The 14,326-nt window shown below is 37.4% G+C and overlaps 1 long non-coding RNA gene across 2 annotated transcripts in view; it reads left to right on the plus strand.

Annotated features, from left to right (window-relative positions):
* LOC142054580 (uncharacterized) overlaps nucleotides 1-14,326 on the plus strand; it is a 152,050-nt gene that overhangs the window by 433 nt on the left and 137,291 nt on the right. Inside the window, exon 2 of one of the 2 annotated variants that reach the window (XR_012659592.1) lies at nucleotides 1,632-1,676. The exons of the other annotated variant lie outside the window; for it this stretch is intronic. This is a non-coding gene — a long non-coding RNA (uncharacterized LOC142054580). The remainder of the gene's footprint in view (nucleotides 1-1,631; nucleotides 1,677-14,326) is intronic. 2 annotated transcript variants of the gene reach the window in all.

Below are 14,326 nucleotides of genomic sequence, written 5' to 3' on the forward strand. Positions count from 1 at the left end.
TTCTCACCATCCAAAACGTGAATCATAATGCAGGTCTGTCCTTTTTATCTCTGACGATTTACCTGGTGTTATGTCAGGTGGCTCCAGTACAGAGAATATGCATGGTTATGTAATTTTTGTACTTCTCTATTCTGCTTATTATAGAATAAACCCCAAGAATATGGAAATGAAGTTGGAAATGTTACTTTTACCATACTTAGTTGCTAGTCAGACTGGCAGCTGTACATTTGTCCTGAGTTCTCACATTAGAACAATCATAAATTGTTACTGGAAACAAAATATCTGACTAGAGAAGGTTATTTACTTGTTTTGTGTTGTCTCTCCAAAGATTACTCTGAAATAAACATATTCTTGTGCAGTGTTTACAGAACTGTGATTCTAATTATTATAGATTGTCTACAAATATGTTTTATGCTTAAATTTTAAAAAAACCCAAACACTAAAGATCCCAGCTTGATGGACAAGTACAGGTATGGGATTAAGAATTTCAAGTACATCTAGATTTTTGAAGTAAAATATTTTAAAGCTAATTTATTTGAAAAATTTTCACCACAGACTACATCTGGAATTTGGTGTTGCTAATTAGCAGCTGTGGCTAGTGTTACCTGGCCCTAAGGCCATAGGACAAGTTACTAAGTTATTGCTCTTAGCAAACAAAGTGCTATATACTATGACCAGATTAGACATTGTGTTTATGTATAGTCCAGTCCTGAAGGTAATTATTGTTAAGCTGTTGAATAAAGAAGCTGCGGATTAGTTCAATGTAGCTAGCTGATCCGTAGCTAGGAAGATTGTGTCAGAATCCAAGTGATTGCCTACATGAAGAAATTGAGTCTTTTGCAGAATCTGACTTTCATTCCAAGTCACGATCCCACAGCAAGTGGTACTGTAATATGGTGTCACTGTCACCACATAGCTACATTTCTTCGGTCACTTCAGCATGGAATCATACAGTTGAAAAGGACTCCAAGAAGGCGTTGTGCCCACCCCTCACCCTTCAAAGCCAGGATCAAGAAAATGTCTTTCTAAATGCCTGTCTTCGTAAAGATTTGTTCTGATTACTTACCCAAGTAATCTATTCCAGCATTTCACTACTCTTCCCATTAGAAAGTTTTTCCTGGTTTCTGATCTTAAACTTAACTTGTTGAAAGTAAATTACTTGAACCTATTACTTTTTGCACAGTGGTTCTAGGGCATTTATTTCCCTCTTTGCAGCAGTCTTTTACATACTTGAGATTCTTAGTCATGTTTTCACTGTGTTCTTCTCTCAGCCAATCCCAACTGGTTGTTTTCTTCTTTATAGGGAAAAAAAAAAGGAGCTTATTTTTATCCTTGTACTTCAAATCATTAATTCTTGTTGCTCTCTTCTGGCCTCTTCCTGTTTGTTCTTTCTTGAAATGCACTATTCCAGACTAAGGCATGTTATTCCAACTCCCATGTAAGTTCTACATTTTCATTTAATGAAAGGTAGTTTGTCACTTCTGTTATTTTCTTAAGAAAATCTTAACAATATGACTTGCACATTGTGGTGCAATGACATCTGTTCTGTTAATCCAGGATACCATCTAGTACAATGTGAAAAAGTGCAACGTGTTTGAATACGTTTTTAATTCAAAGGTTTATGCTCCTAGGAAGAGTCTTCATGGATGTATTATCCAATAGCCATAACTCTCATGGTAAGTGCCTGTGACTGACCTGATTAGTGACTTCCAGAGATGAGCCGCCGTACTGAAAAGAATATCTGAAGTGTTCAGTCCTCGGAGGGTTGTTTCAAGAAGCACTAACACAGGGTCAAAGTTTTAGCCTGTGCCTCTGTTGTAAAGCAGCTTGGGTGGCCATAAATTGTTAAAATCTGAACTTTTCCACATCACCCCAGCCAGAACGGACAGTCTGCCTTTGAGGCACTACAAGAGTCAGGTGAGAAAACTTTTTTGTGAAAGTGGCAAGGGTGTTAGTGGCAACCAGAAAATAAGGGTTAACTTCAGCAAAGATGAACAGTATGGTTTAGTAAAAGAAAAAAAGAAAAAGGTTAGAAAGTTAGCCCATTCTAACTAGCTAAGCAGATTCATTTTACATCTGAGCTATGTAGCTGGGAAAGAGTAAATTGTTGTCTACCCAGCCTGTTAAAGTGGAGGTCAATTAATTTTTAGGTCTGAGGAAGGAGGAACACACTATCATTCCTAGGTCAGAGAAAGACAGTTCATCCTGGAGTTGTCATGGCATGGGAGGAGAACAATATTTCCGAAGCCAAAATGGAAGAGTCATGTCTCTGAAGAATTAAAGATGACTTGCGTATTTCCAGGGGATCAGGGTTAATATAATCTGGTCAGGAAGACACAGTGGCTCCCAAAGAAAAATTTAAGGACCTTTTTATGTGATTATGCAGGCATGTATTTCATATATTTGGAATGTAATCCTTTTACTGTCCTCTTACTGGCTTGTAACTTCCCATGTTCAGGAATATTGCAAGTTTTCTGGAGTGATCTGATTCATATTCCTGTATTTGTTCTTATGTCAACAGGCTAAGAAAATAGTTTTAACTCAGTGCAATTTTTAGTGGTATCTCTAATAAAAAGTTAAGAAAAATTTACCAATATTATATATCCAGGAGTAGTATTTTGTGCTTTTATTTGTATTGCTCCAGGCTCAAGTACCATTATAAATATTAGTTTCTGAAGTGGTGTGATGAGTTAAGTATTTCCAAACGTCTTCTCTTAATCTAGTCTAATAATGCAGTCCTTTCATATACATAATTCCCATGAAAACCAGTGGGAGTACTACATTGTAGAAGGAATAATGAATACATATGCCAGTGTATCTCCCTTTTGAGTCATTATTTTAACTTGATTGACAAAGAATAAGGTTAACCAAAAGAAACAAATATTGAGAGTGGAGAGAGAGTTATTTATAGTATTTTGAATTCCAAATTTATCTCTTTCTCCACTGAAAGATATATGCCAATGGAATAACAGTAATCAGAATATCTGATAGAAATCTCAAATGCATTTACATTCACTAATGCTTTCCAGAAAATATTTCACAAGTAGATCTTATGCATTCTACTCAGTAAAATTCCATATAATTGACTCAATATTAAGAATTTCAACCTATATATACACCTATGTATATATTATATGAAGTAGAATAGTGATAAATATTCATAACATAAACTCAGTTTGGGCTTTTTTGCAAAATCAAACTAGAAATAGCATAATGTACTGTATGAGTTCACATACTCAGTCTTCCATAAAATGTAAATCTCTAAAGCTTTGCAGTTCCTGTCTGCATCCATAGTAGGCCAGAAAAAAGAGTAGTAAGAATACTTAATTCTGCACAAAAGTATCTTGCTGCTTCCAACTGGCTTCTCTTCTGTCTCGTCTTCTATACATACTTACTGTACCTGTGCTTATGCTAGGAGCTACTTCGTATCCTCATTAAACTCCAGCTTTCATGGCTCACTTGCTAATTTTTCAGCCATTCTTTTTAAACTTTTTCCCACGTTTAGTGTGAAGCTCAGGAGGCTTTAACTGTTCCCAAAACATGCCTCCTTAAAACTCTTTTTGCTGCATGAGTTGACAACAGTTAGACTGCTGACGTCCTTGAGATCTCCTCCTATCACACTGTCTTGGGTGAGTAGTTGGCTGACAGGTCAGGCTCAAAGGGTCAAAGTAAATGGGGTTACATCGGGCTGGCAGCCAGTCACTAGTGGGGTTCCACAGGGATCCATCTTGGGGCCAGTACTCTTAATCTCTTTGTAAATGACTTGGATGCAGGACTTGAAGGAACATTAATTGTTTGCCAACGACACAAAACTGGGAGGAGCTGTTGGCACTCTCGAGGGCAGAGAGGCCCTGCAGACAGACCTAGACAAATTAGCTGGGCAATCATCAACTGCATGGAGTTTAACAAAAGCAAGTGCCAGACTTTGTATTTGGGGCACGGCAACCCTGGATGTACATACAGACTGGGGAACAAGAGGCTGGAGAGCAGCTCTGCAGAGAGGGACCTGGGGGTTCTGGTCGATGGCAAGCTGAACATGAGCCAACAGTGTGCCCTGGCAGCCCAGAGGGCCAACTCTGTCCTGGGATGCACCAAGCGCTGCACTGCAGCCAGTTGAGGGAGGGGATTGTCTCGCTCTGCTCTGTGCTGGTGCAGCCTTGCCTTCAGTACTGTGTGCAGTTTTGGGCGCCACAGTACATTAAGGATATAAAGGTACTAGGGAGTGTCCAGGGAAGGGCCACAAAGTCCGTGAAGGATTTAGAGGGGCAGCCGTATGAGGAGTGGCTAAAGTGACTTGGTTTGTTCAGCCTGGAGAAGAGGAGGCTGAGGGGAGACCTCATCAGAGTCTGCAGCTTTGCCACAGGGGGAGGAGGAGGGGCAGGCGCTGATGTCTTCACTCTGGTGACCAATGATATGACCAGAGGGAATGGCAGGAAGATGTGCCAGGGGAGGTTTAGGTTGGGTATTAGGAAAAGGTTCTTCACCCAGAGGGTGGAGGAACACTGGAACAGGCTCCCTGGGGAGGTAGTCATAGTGCCAAGCCTAAAGATATTCAAGAAGCACTTGGACAACGCCCTCAGACACATGGTATGAATTTTGGGGTTTTCTTGCGTGGGGACAGGATTTGGACTTGATGATTCTTGTGGGTCCCTTCCAACTCAGAACATTCTATGATTCTATCTTGTTTTCATTGTTTTCTTGTAGTACCTCATTTCTTGCCTCTAAGTTTAGATTGCAAGGTCTCTGGTAAAACCACTGTTGTGTTTTTCTGTGCTTGTAGAGACCACCAAACAGAGGGCTTTTAGGTCTTAATGCAATGAAGAATCATAACAGTAGTAATACAAATAATGTGTGCAGTTAATAATTTGAACTGCTACCTTTTTAATTCCTAGTAACACAGACAGCCTTTTCAACCCCTGACAACTTCTTTGCAATAGAATTCCATCTGGATCCCAGGAAGTTGACAGGTTAGGGTATTGGGAAACTGAAAAAAAAAAAAGGGGCCAAATACAAGCAAAGTAGAACTGATCCTCAAAATATTTCTGTTCAGTGCTCTCTATTTATTATCTTTGCTTCTTCCATGTAATACTTCATCAAAAAGACCCTAGGTCCAATAACTCTTGCTGAAAGCTTTTTGGCTCTTGGGTACCTAAGTAGTTTCTGGGGTGTGGTACACAGCGGTAATACAGGCCCTGTAGGTATGGCTGAAGGACTGTATCAGTCCAGCTGCAAACTGAGGGTATTTTTACTAGAAGAAATAGATTTGGCTGAGAGTAGCTGTGGTGGAGCAAAAAATTTATGTGGAGAAGAGAGTTTATAAAGCTGCGGTGGGGGCACCACAATGCAAAGAGGGGTTGGGATGTTGAAAGGCAATGCAAGTTGCCAGCACAGGGACTGGCAAGTAGATCCATGAAGGGTTGCTGGACAAACAGGGGCATAGAAATGTGACTGAAATAAGTAGGACTCTAAGAGCTATGAGCTCTTGACGATAAATGTGTATAGGGTTTAGAATCAAAGCCAGTCTGGGAGAAGACTACAGAGACTAGGCAACATCAAGGAGGAATTTGTTCAAAGTATGACAGGGAAAAGATGATGCACAATCCTGGAAAGAACCAGTGCTTTTAAGATGTTGTGATACACACATAGTCTAGATTTTGGAGGAAGGGTTTCTGTCTATCAGCATTTGGTGTACTCTGTGTTACTAGTATCAAACATGAAGAGATACTCGGGGAAGCGGAAGGCACAACTCTGCAATCCAATATGAAGCGTAGCAGGAACCTCTGGCTAAAACATATCACAAACTTTTTGGTGCAGAAGTTTTAAAAACAGAATATCTGCTTTACCGCCACTGCTTGGATTTGTAGTTGACAGTATTTGAATGAAGGCGGTTAATTAGAAAAGAATATAATACTGTAAGGCCAGCTACCATTCTCCAACTCATGCTGTCTAATGCTGGGAAACAAGACTGTGCTCCTGCTTTGCTGGTTAGCAAAGCTCTTTTTCTCATGGCTTGTCCAGAGGCTATAAATTTAAAAAGCATATCGATGATCCCTGTGGATATGAATGTGGACATCACACAGAGGCACTCTGAGTGTAAACCACATTTTCAAATAGGTGTCTAAGAAGCAAAATAGCTGGCTTTAACCAGTGTAATTTGAGAATTACAATAACCATTCAAGAAAGTATGTCTCCAATAAACTTCATCTGTGGTTTCCACAAGCATATTTTTTGCCCATTCTTCTCTCATCTCAGTAATATTTCCTTTTCATTTTCTCAATGTTTTGTGCTCTTTGCCTCAGTGTAACCTGCCAAAAAGAAAATTTTGTATGACTGTTGGATGCTTAGCATGACTTGAAAGATTTCGAATTAAAAAATCTGTTGTTTTTCTTCCCCCTCTGTATTTTGTAGTAATATTTATGTAGTGGAAGAAAAAAGTGCCCTGCGTATCTCAGGTCCTCATTTAGCAACTAATTTCAGTAACTCAGTTCATCCTTGTATCTCCATTCCTCAACTGTGTAATAGAGAAGGAAATATTACTACTTTTTGCAGAATCTAAAGTTCAAATCTCTTTGGACCATATTACTTTTAATGCAGGTTTTCTCTTTTAGTATGTCATTAAAGCACACCAGTGACATCATACTCTCATTTAAAGTATCTGGGAGGCTCCTAGATACTCCAGGACTTGAGCAAATGTATAAAAACAAGTAGTTATGAACAAGTGTGGTGATTAACAAATGTTTCCAATGGTCAATGAAAAGGAGTTCTGTTGAGCGTCTGTCTAGTGAGATTCCTGAAAGGAGGTGGGGAAAGAGCTGATTTGTAAAATGAAACAGGAACAGTCTGTGGAAGGGGTCATTTAGTATACTGCCTGAGAAACATCTTTTACACACAGCATCTTTTTATAATTGGAGTGTATTTCTAGATTTGCAGGGGAAATTTTTCAAAATACTCATTCTTAAAAGGAGCTCTGCATTGAGGTCTTCAAATTTGAACTGAATTTTTTATTTTCCTTTTATTTATTATTTATTTTAGGTCATCACTGCTCTGTTGATCTTTTGCACACACCTTTATCGTGATTTTGCATTGCTCTGTTTCTTAGAACTTGGTAACAACACAATCATATAGCCCTGAAGCTTTTCTTCATCCATTTAAATTTCATCAAACACGATACCTACTTCAGTGTGTGGCACGAGCTTGCCTGAACTGTGTGTCACAGAGCTACGTTTTAGGTCACTACTAAAAACGTATTTATAAAACTATTTTCTATTAGGTTTGTTGGGTTTGTTTTGGGTTTTTTTCCCCCTAGGGAAGAGTGAATAGTGAAGAAAGACAGACATTTCTCTTAAAGGGATTCCAAAACCCAATAGGAACCAGTAAAAACAAATACTTTTAAAAATACATATAGAAATCAGTACAGGTTGTCTGAAGACGAGCTGTTAGCCAGGACATTAAGACAAATGTATACAGATGCCACTTTTCATCAGCTGATCTCAAAGCCTTTGCCAAATTCAATGAGCTTAACCTTCCTTTTGCAGATGCCCTGGCTACCTAATTTGTAAAACATGGGTGTAAAATGATGTAATTTTTGTTTTGACAGCAACCACTTAAATAAATATGGCTGAAACTGACATTCTGTCTGAAGAGTTTGTAATAGTAAACTTTAACATGACTGTAAAAAGGAACTATTCTGAAATTTCTATCATGGAGAAAAATGGAGGAGTTCTATTCCCAGTATCTGGTATCTAGTCTTCAAAGGGCTAGGTCTGTATGATAACTGAAAATAATGCTACTGTTGTGATCCTATCTAGATGTCCATACTATGGTCTGAATATGAGTTGTACTATCCTTTCTGCAGGGAAAGGTTTTATGAGATAGGGAGGTGATGATGGTGTCTGATGACTAGATCTGAAATCTCCAGAGGCAAATTTCTTCCTGGGAAGAGAGGAAAGGAGGTTTGTCTGTCTGTCACTGGAGTAATTTTCCACTTTGCAAAGTGCTTTATACTTCATTCTGTCTATAGTATTTTTAGTAAACACACACACACACACACAGAAGCTGCAAGGAATTGTAATTTTGTTTTATATTTCCCAGGTTTCCTGATTAGAGTTTTGTACTGTAGTTTGCCAGGTGTGCTTATATGACTTAGAAGTACATTGAACTTTCCTTGTTGTCAGTCCCATATGTGAAGTTTAAGCTTGGAACGATGGAAGTAGAGAGCCGTGAGGGTAAATTGACAGCCATCTCATGTCAAACTTAAACTACAGAAATGAAAACACATTATAATGAAAACTGTGTTGGAAAATGTATCTCAAATTAACTAGTGGGCATAAGTAATAAATCATATCAAATTGCATGATGTATACGCTAATAGTTTTAACAGTAGTTACCAAAATACGGAAACTGCTATTTTTGAAAAATGAAAATTGTGCAATGGTATATAACAGATTAGATCTAATAATTTCAAGTAGGTTGATAAAAGCTATAAAATTGTGCTATAATTATATTTGGAGCTAACCACTTTTAGACAACCTTATCCAGTAAAACTATACTCCAAAGATATTTTAATTTATCCGCTGCTCAGTTTGATGTGGTTTTCAGTATATGGCTATCCTTTGTGGACTAAATTAGAAAAATAACCTCTCCCAGTTCAACACTGAGTGCAAATACGAGCTGAATGTTCCAGGGGATTGTGGCAGCCCATCTTAGAGAAAGGACTGAGGCAATGGTCCTCTCTTATCACTATTCCTTTTGGAAAAAATGCATTTTCAAAGGTGCGTTGAATGAATGGTATTTGTGTTTCACCAACGGACAAACTATACGTAGCCTTTGCAACTCTGAGCGTTGGCCTCACCCTTCCACTTTGATAGGAAAAGCTCTTGCACAGGTCCTTGTCCTGGTGAGTGAACAAATACTGTTCTTAGCAAAAACCCCAAACAAACCCTAAGATCTGATCATTTCAATTTGTGATGAAAATTTGTAGTTTTATTCCAGTGTGCTAGACAGCTGCTCAGTGGAGCAGGTATTTGAATAATCAGATATATGAGAGTAGATTCTTCCTAATAGAAGGAAAGAGATCTTTTTTTGGTTTGAGCATAATGAACACCAGAAACAGTACTGTTGGTTGAAATGATGAAAATTGTTTAGATTTAAATTTTAATTTTTTAATGGAAGGTATGACATCATAAATCATGTAGAAACAATGAAAAAAAAGAGGCAGCAGGAAACTTATTGAGAGACTTGGAAAGGAGAATAAATGTCAATGCTCAACTGTCATTCAATTTTCCTGGTATTTACCAATAGAGAACACATCTATATTGCTCAGTAAAGCAGGTGGACTACAAAAATTTACCAAGTTAGTGGATTGGAGAATTTATAGTAAAAATCTGGCAGATTATTTTAAAATACGTTTATTTTAGAGGTTTTAAAAAGTAACACCTGATTTTTTTTTCTGTCTTCAAGTTATGAATATGCAGTTTGAGATACTTAATGTGACCAAGGTTTCTGAACCTTTATTCTCTGGAAACTGTTTCTTGTTTCTAAAGTTTTAGAATTCATGTTTCTGATTACTTTTAAATATTCTGATCTTGATTTTTAGTATTTAGCTAAGTCATACTTTACATATTCACAGGAAACCAGGGAGCATTTTTAGATAAATGTTGCCACTCATCTTTGCTAATTGAATCTCTTGTATTAGCACAGTGATATAGTCCTTCTGAAATCGGTACTGTATCTTAATACTTCTTAGAGCAAGCTATTATTAGCACTGGAATCAGCTAGATATACCAGATAATCATAGCTACACAAAAGCCACCTAGCCATTTTAAGTACACAGTATGATAATTAACCCACAAGATTTTTCCTGACCCTAAAACAAGGGTCAATCAAGCTGATTATGTCATATTTGAAGTACAAAGACACTGGCTAGGGTCTCAAAAATAATATCACTGAATTAGCATACTGTTTTGTCTGAACTGGTATATTGTACTTCTTAACACACAAGTTAAATTGGACACAGCTTTGTGCTGACGCAATACTGCTGTCTGCTTCTGCTTCAGGAGCTACCTTGATCCGAACAAATTTGTGCGATATCTTCCCAGTACTCTGCTGCAAACATGAACTGCAGTCTCTCACCATATTAGTTTTGCATAGTAGATTTTAGAAACCCATGGTTCAAAATGTTAATGCTTCTCAAACTACTATTAGTTGGGGAGGCAAAGTAGTCTTCTGTTTCACTGGTGTTATCAATGTTGATGAACTTACTCTTATTCCAGCTCAAATGTAAAGATTGTTAATAAAGTTAAGTGAATTGTCGTGCAAGGCTTAGGATCATACAATAGTCTGACAGATTTTTTTTTTTCCCCACAGAGATAACTTAGTGGAAAATAAATTGAAAAATGTCTGACCTCTTTCCTAATAGCTAAGCTTGGACTTCTGTGTCTTTCATCTTTCACAGCTGTTGTAGTTAACATCTTAACACGGCTTTGTTCATGAACACGTTTTGGTGCATCTGCTCATCTGTTCTTTCCTTTAGATAGTACAGAGGGTTCACTTTTGTAAGTAAGAGCATAGGACTACCATCTTTCTAGACCCTGTATGAGTCACCAGCAGGATAACCCTTTTATAAAAATATTGTGAAGACAACTTCAAGTTCAGGAGATGAGCACAGTCTCAGCCTTGCACAAATACAAAATGCTGACTGTTGGGAGAATACACCAGGGAAAGAATTATGGTATGCTTGTTATGTTCTTCTTTTCCTTCCCTTGGACTGCTCTTAGACATGCTGTCAGAGGCAGGATATTGAACTAGTTGGACTTCTGATCTGTCCCCATTCAAATGTTCTTAAAGCAACTGCCTGTTACGCCTAACATCTGATCCAAAGGATAGATAATTAACTTCCTAATACAAAGAAAACTGTTGCATGGTAGCAAAATGCACATTTCCTTACACATTGTACATTTCTCTAGCCATTTGCAGCACTTTTTGGCAGAATGTTAGCAAGAGCAGAAGATGGATAAAATACTTCTATTCCATACCATCTTTTGGACATTGTTTATGTGCATGATTCCTGATGATCAAGAACAGCAAGAAGTAGATTACCTGTCTTGGTGATTAAAATGAGACTTGTGGAAGTTTGGTGCCTAAAACCTAGAAAATAAGCCAGGAAATCAGTGCTCTCACAGCTACGTAAATCTGCATGTGCCTAAAACTCAGCACATATATATTAATATGATCTTAATTTTCATGAACATTTAAAGGTTCCTGCATGTAGTTACCCAATGTGCACACTACATGCTTGCTTCTCCTTAATATCTGTTAAAATCTAGAGATAAAGAAAGGTGGCACTGAAATGCTGCCTTCATCTTTGGGGTGTCTGATACGTTTTGGGAGAGGTATTCGGTACACTCCCAGTGCAGCTGGGCAGCACTAAGCTCTACATAAATCCTTAAGTGTGGTCACATCTCTGTTTTCCTGTAGCCAGTTTTAACTACAGGGTTGTTCAATAGTGTGAGGCGGATGATTGGAGAAGGGGAGCTGGTGGGTATGGGGCTTTTTGGTACTGAGCCACTGTACAGTCAAGAATGTCAGATTCATAGGGTAAGGGAGAACAAGAAAAAGTGGCTGGCTGCATGCCAGAGAGACAGAGGGAAGGGAAGGAGCAGCAAACTGGTCTGTTTGTATACTTTGAATTAGAGGTTTTTGGTTTAAGAAATAGTTCTGTAAGAGTAAAAGCATCCTTATTTCCTATGGGTTTGTATTTGCGAATTGATATTTTAATTGAGTAATACCCAGGCTGCAGTATAAACTCACCCTTTATTAGACAAGAGAGAATCAAATTGAAGGAGAGGCCTTGACTGAGAAGTAGATGGTGCACTGCTAAGTAAAAGTTGCGTTCGCTTCATTTGTTTTTAGCTAGCGGACACCCTGTCCAGCTGCCTGCTTTCACAAAATTTGTAGGAATGTTGTATCTTTGAGACCTTTTCCCATGTCTCAGACTTAGATGGAATTGGTTACTGGAAGTGATCAGGAAGAGCTGAGCAAGGCAACAGTACTCATTTTTCAGGAAGCTATGTAAAAAGGAACAATAGTCTGTGGTCCAAGGAGCTTTTTGTTCTCTCAGAGTCTACCAAAAATGCAGCTAAGCTTGGTGTCTTAGTAAAGATATGATGTTTCTTTCATTTAAACTCATTTAAATATACTCATTATTTCTTATTCATAGAAATCTGATCCATATCCTGAAGAATCAGGTCAGATGCCAGACTTCTAGGAGTAACAGCTTCTGATGGAAAGCTATTACTGCTGCTTCTCTCTAGTCTTACCCTAGAAAACTGCACCACACACTCTGCATTCTTATTTCCCTACTCCCCTCTGCTCTTCATATCTCTATTTTATGGTTTATAGTATTCCCTGTTTTATCCTTTTCTCAGATGATTGTTTTACAATGGATTATTCACTTTCCTAGCTCCAAATAATCCATTCCTTTCCCTCGATACTTCATAATCAATGGCAAAAGAAATTCAGAAATTATTGCCAGGTAGACATTTTGTGTGCTTTTTAAAAGCATCAGGTTTATTTTTTAATGGTTTAGAAATCTGTAGAATTTTTGGTTAAAATTAAGTCATTTCACATTATCTCTGTGTCATTAATTTTCTTAATCTAGGAAAAGAAAACAAACTGGAATATGTCTAGGAACATGACGTGATAAATAGGAGAAAGTTGACAGTCGGTAGTAGTATTTTATTAGAATAATCTTTGATAACAACTCCTCTGGTACCTGCTATATGTGCTCATGAATAGCCACTGAACTAACACAAAACATCTGCTGCTTCGACTGAATTTAAATACCCCAAGCTGATCACCTTGTAGTGAAATTTACCAGTCGCCTAGGATTGAAATTCAGTCCTGATCCACTGAAGAGAATGAGACTCCACACTTCCAGAAATACATGTCAGTAGATCATAATGCAGGAGCAGATCTTAAGTGTTAAACATTGATCATTTTGTAGTTATGTTTTACACAGAAGTTTATGGTTCAGAGGTAAAGAATACCTGTAATTATATGTGTAAATATGCAGGCACTGCCTACAGTGTAGCCCTCAAAAAAAAGGGCAGAAAAATTTGTTTATTTAAAATTGGATTCACTGATACATCACAGACAGTATGTGTAGATTTTCCAGTGAGTAATAAAATATTACATACAAGGCCTGTTCATATTGCAGATTCTTCATGTTTTCTAGAATTCTTCACCTAAGCAACAATTAAGCAAAGGTTCTTTTTACGGTATCACAGGTAGTTGCAATTTGTTTAGGGGAAGTATTTTATATGGTATATGTTGAAAATAATTTTCCAAGATAAAATAGCACTCTTACATACTTACACATTTTCTGTGATTATTCTTGCAGTATCTTTTCTTCTGATTATTGTCAGTTGTGTTTGACTGAAGCTTTTACCCTGATTCTGTTTATTCTGTAAAAAAAATACTATAATCTTTCTAGTTAGAAAACAAAATAACTGAAGTTCAAGCTCTTGGCCCATATGCGTTTGAAAAATACTTCTCTTATTTCTTCTGTCAGTGAAAGTGAGTGACTTATAAATGTTTTCTTCTCTGGAAATCATTGAGTGGACTTAGAGTTTTTCACTGCTTTTTTAAAACTAAGTGTAATTTAGACTTTAATGGAGAGTCTGTTTTAATTAATGAAATCTAAGCTTTCTGTTATTTTTCATCTTATGCCTTTAACTTTTCCAGTTTCTTATTAAAAATGATTTTGACATTATGATTTAAGAAATAAGGTTGTATACTTGCTACAATTACTCTTTTTGCTCTTCCAGCATTTCTTTTTCTAGCTCTTCCAGCCTGAATTCTTGCTGTGGGCTTGAAGATCAGATATATTGAAAGGTGATAACCATAAATCTTTTCATCTGTATTGGGATTTTATCTGTTTTAGATGCTTCAACACTTAGAAACAAATAACCACTATACTCTGTCAAAGTCTGTATTTTTTGAATCAGAAAGTGGAAAAAAAAAGTTTGCAAAGTTTGTTCTAATGGGAAATATTTCTAATATTTCTAATGGGAAATATTTAAATCCAGTTTGAGCTTTCATTCTTGAATATCATTAGCCCATGTGTGTGACATGGTTCTGTAAATCCAGACAATGAAATCTTTTGCAGAAAAGTAAATAGCTCCTATTGAATCATGGCTTATTAAATTCTCAGTTGTCTTAATACCATAACAGCTGGAGCAGACTTCAGACCTGACATAGGAGTTCCTGGGGCTTCTTATTGAAGGTGCTTCATTATTTTTATGGGAAATCTACATGGGAAACTTCA

The sequence above is a fragment of the Phalacrocorax aristotelis genome, chromosome 3, assembly GCF_949628215.1.
Source record: "Phalacrocorax aristotelis chromosome 3, bGulAri2.1, whole genome shotgun sequence".
Classification (NCBI taxonomy): Eukaryota; Metazoa; Chordata; class Aves; order Suliformes; family Phalacrocoracidae; genus Phalacrocorax; species Phalacrocorax aristotelis.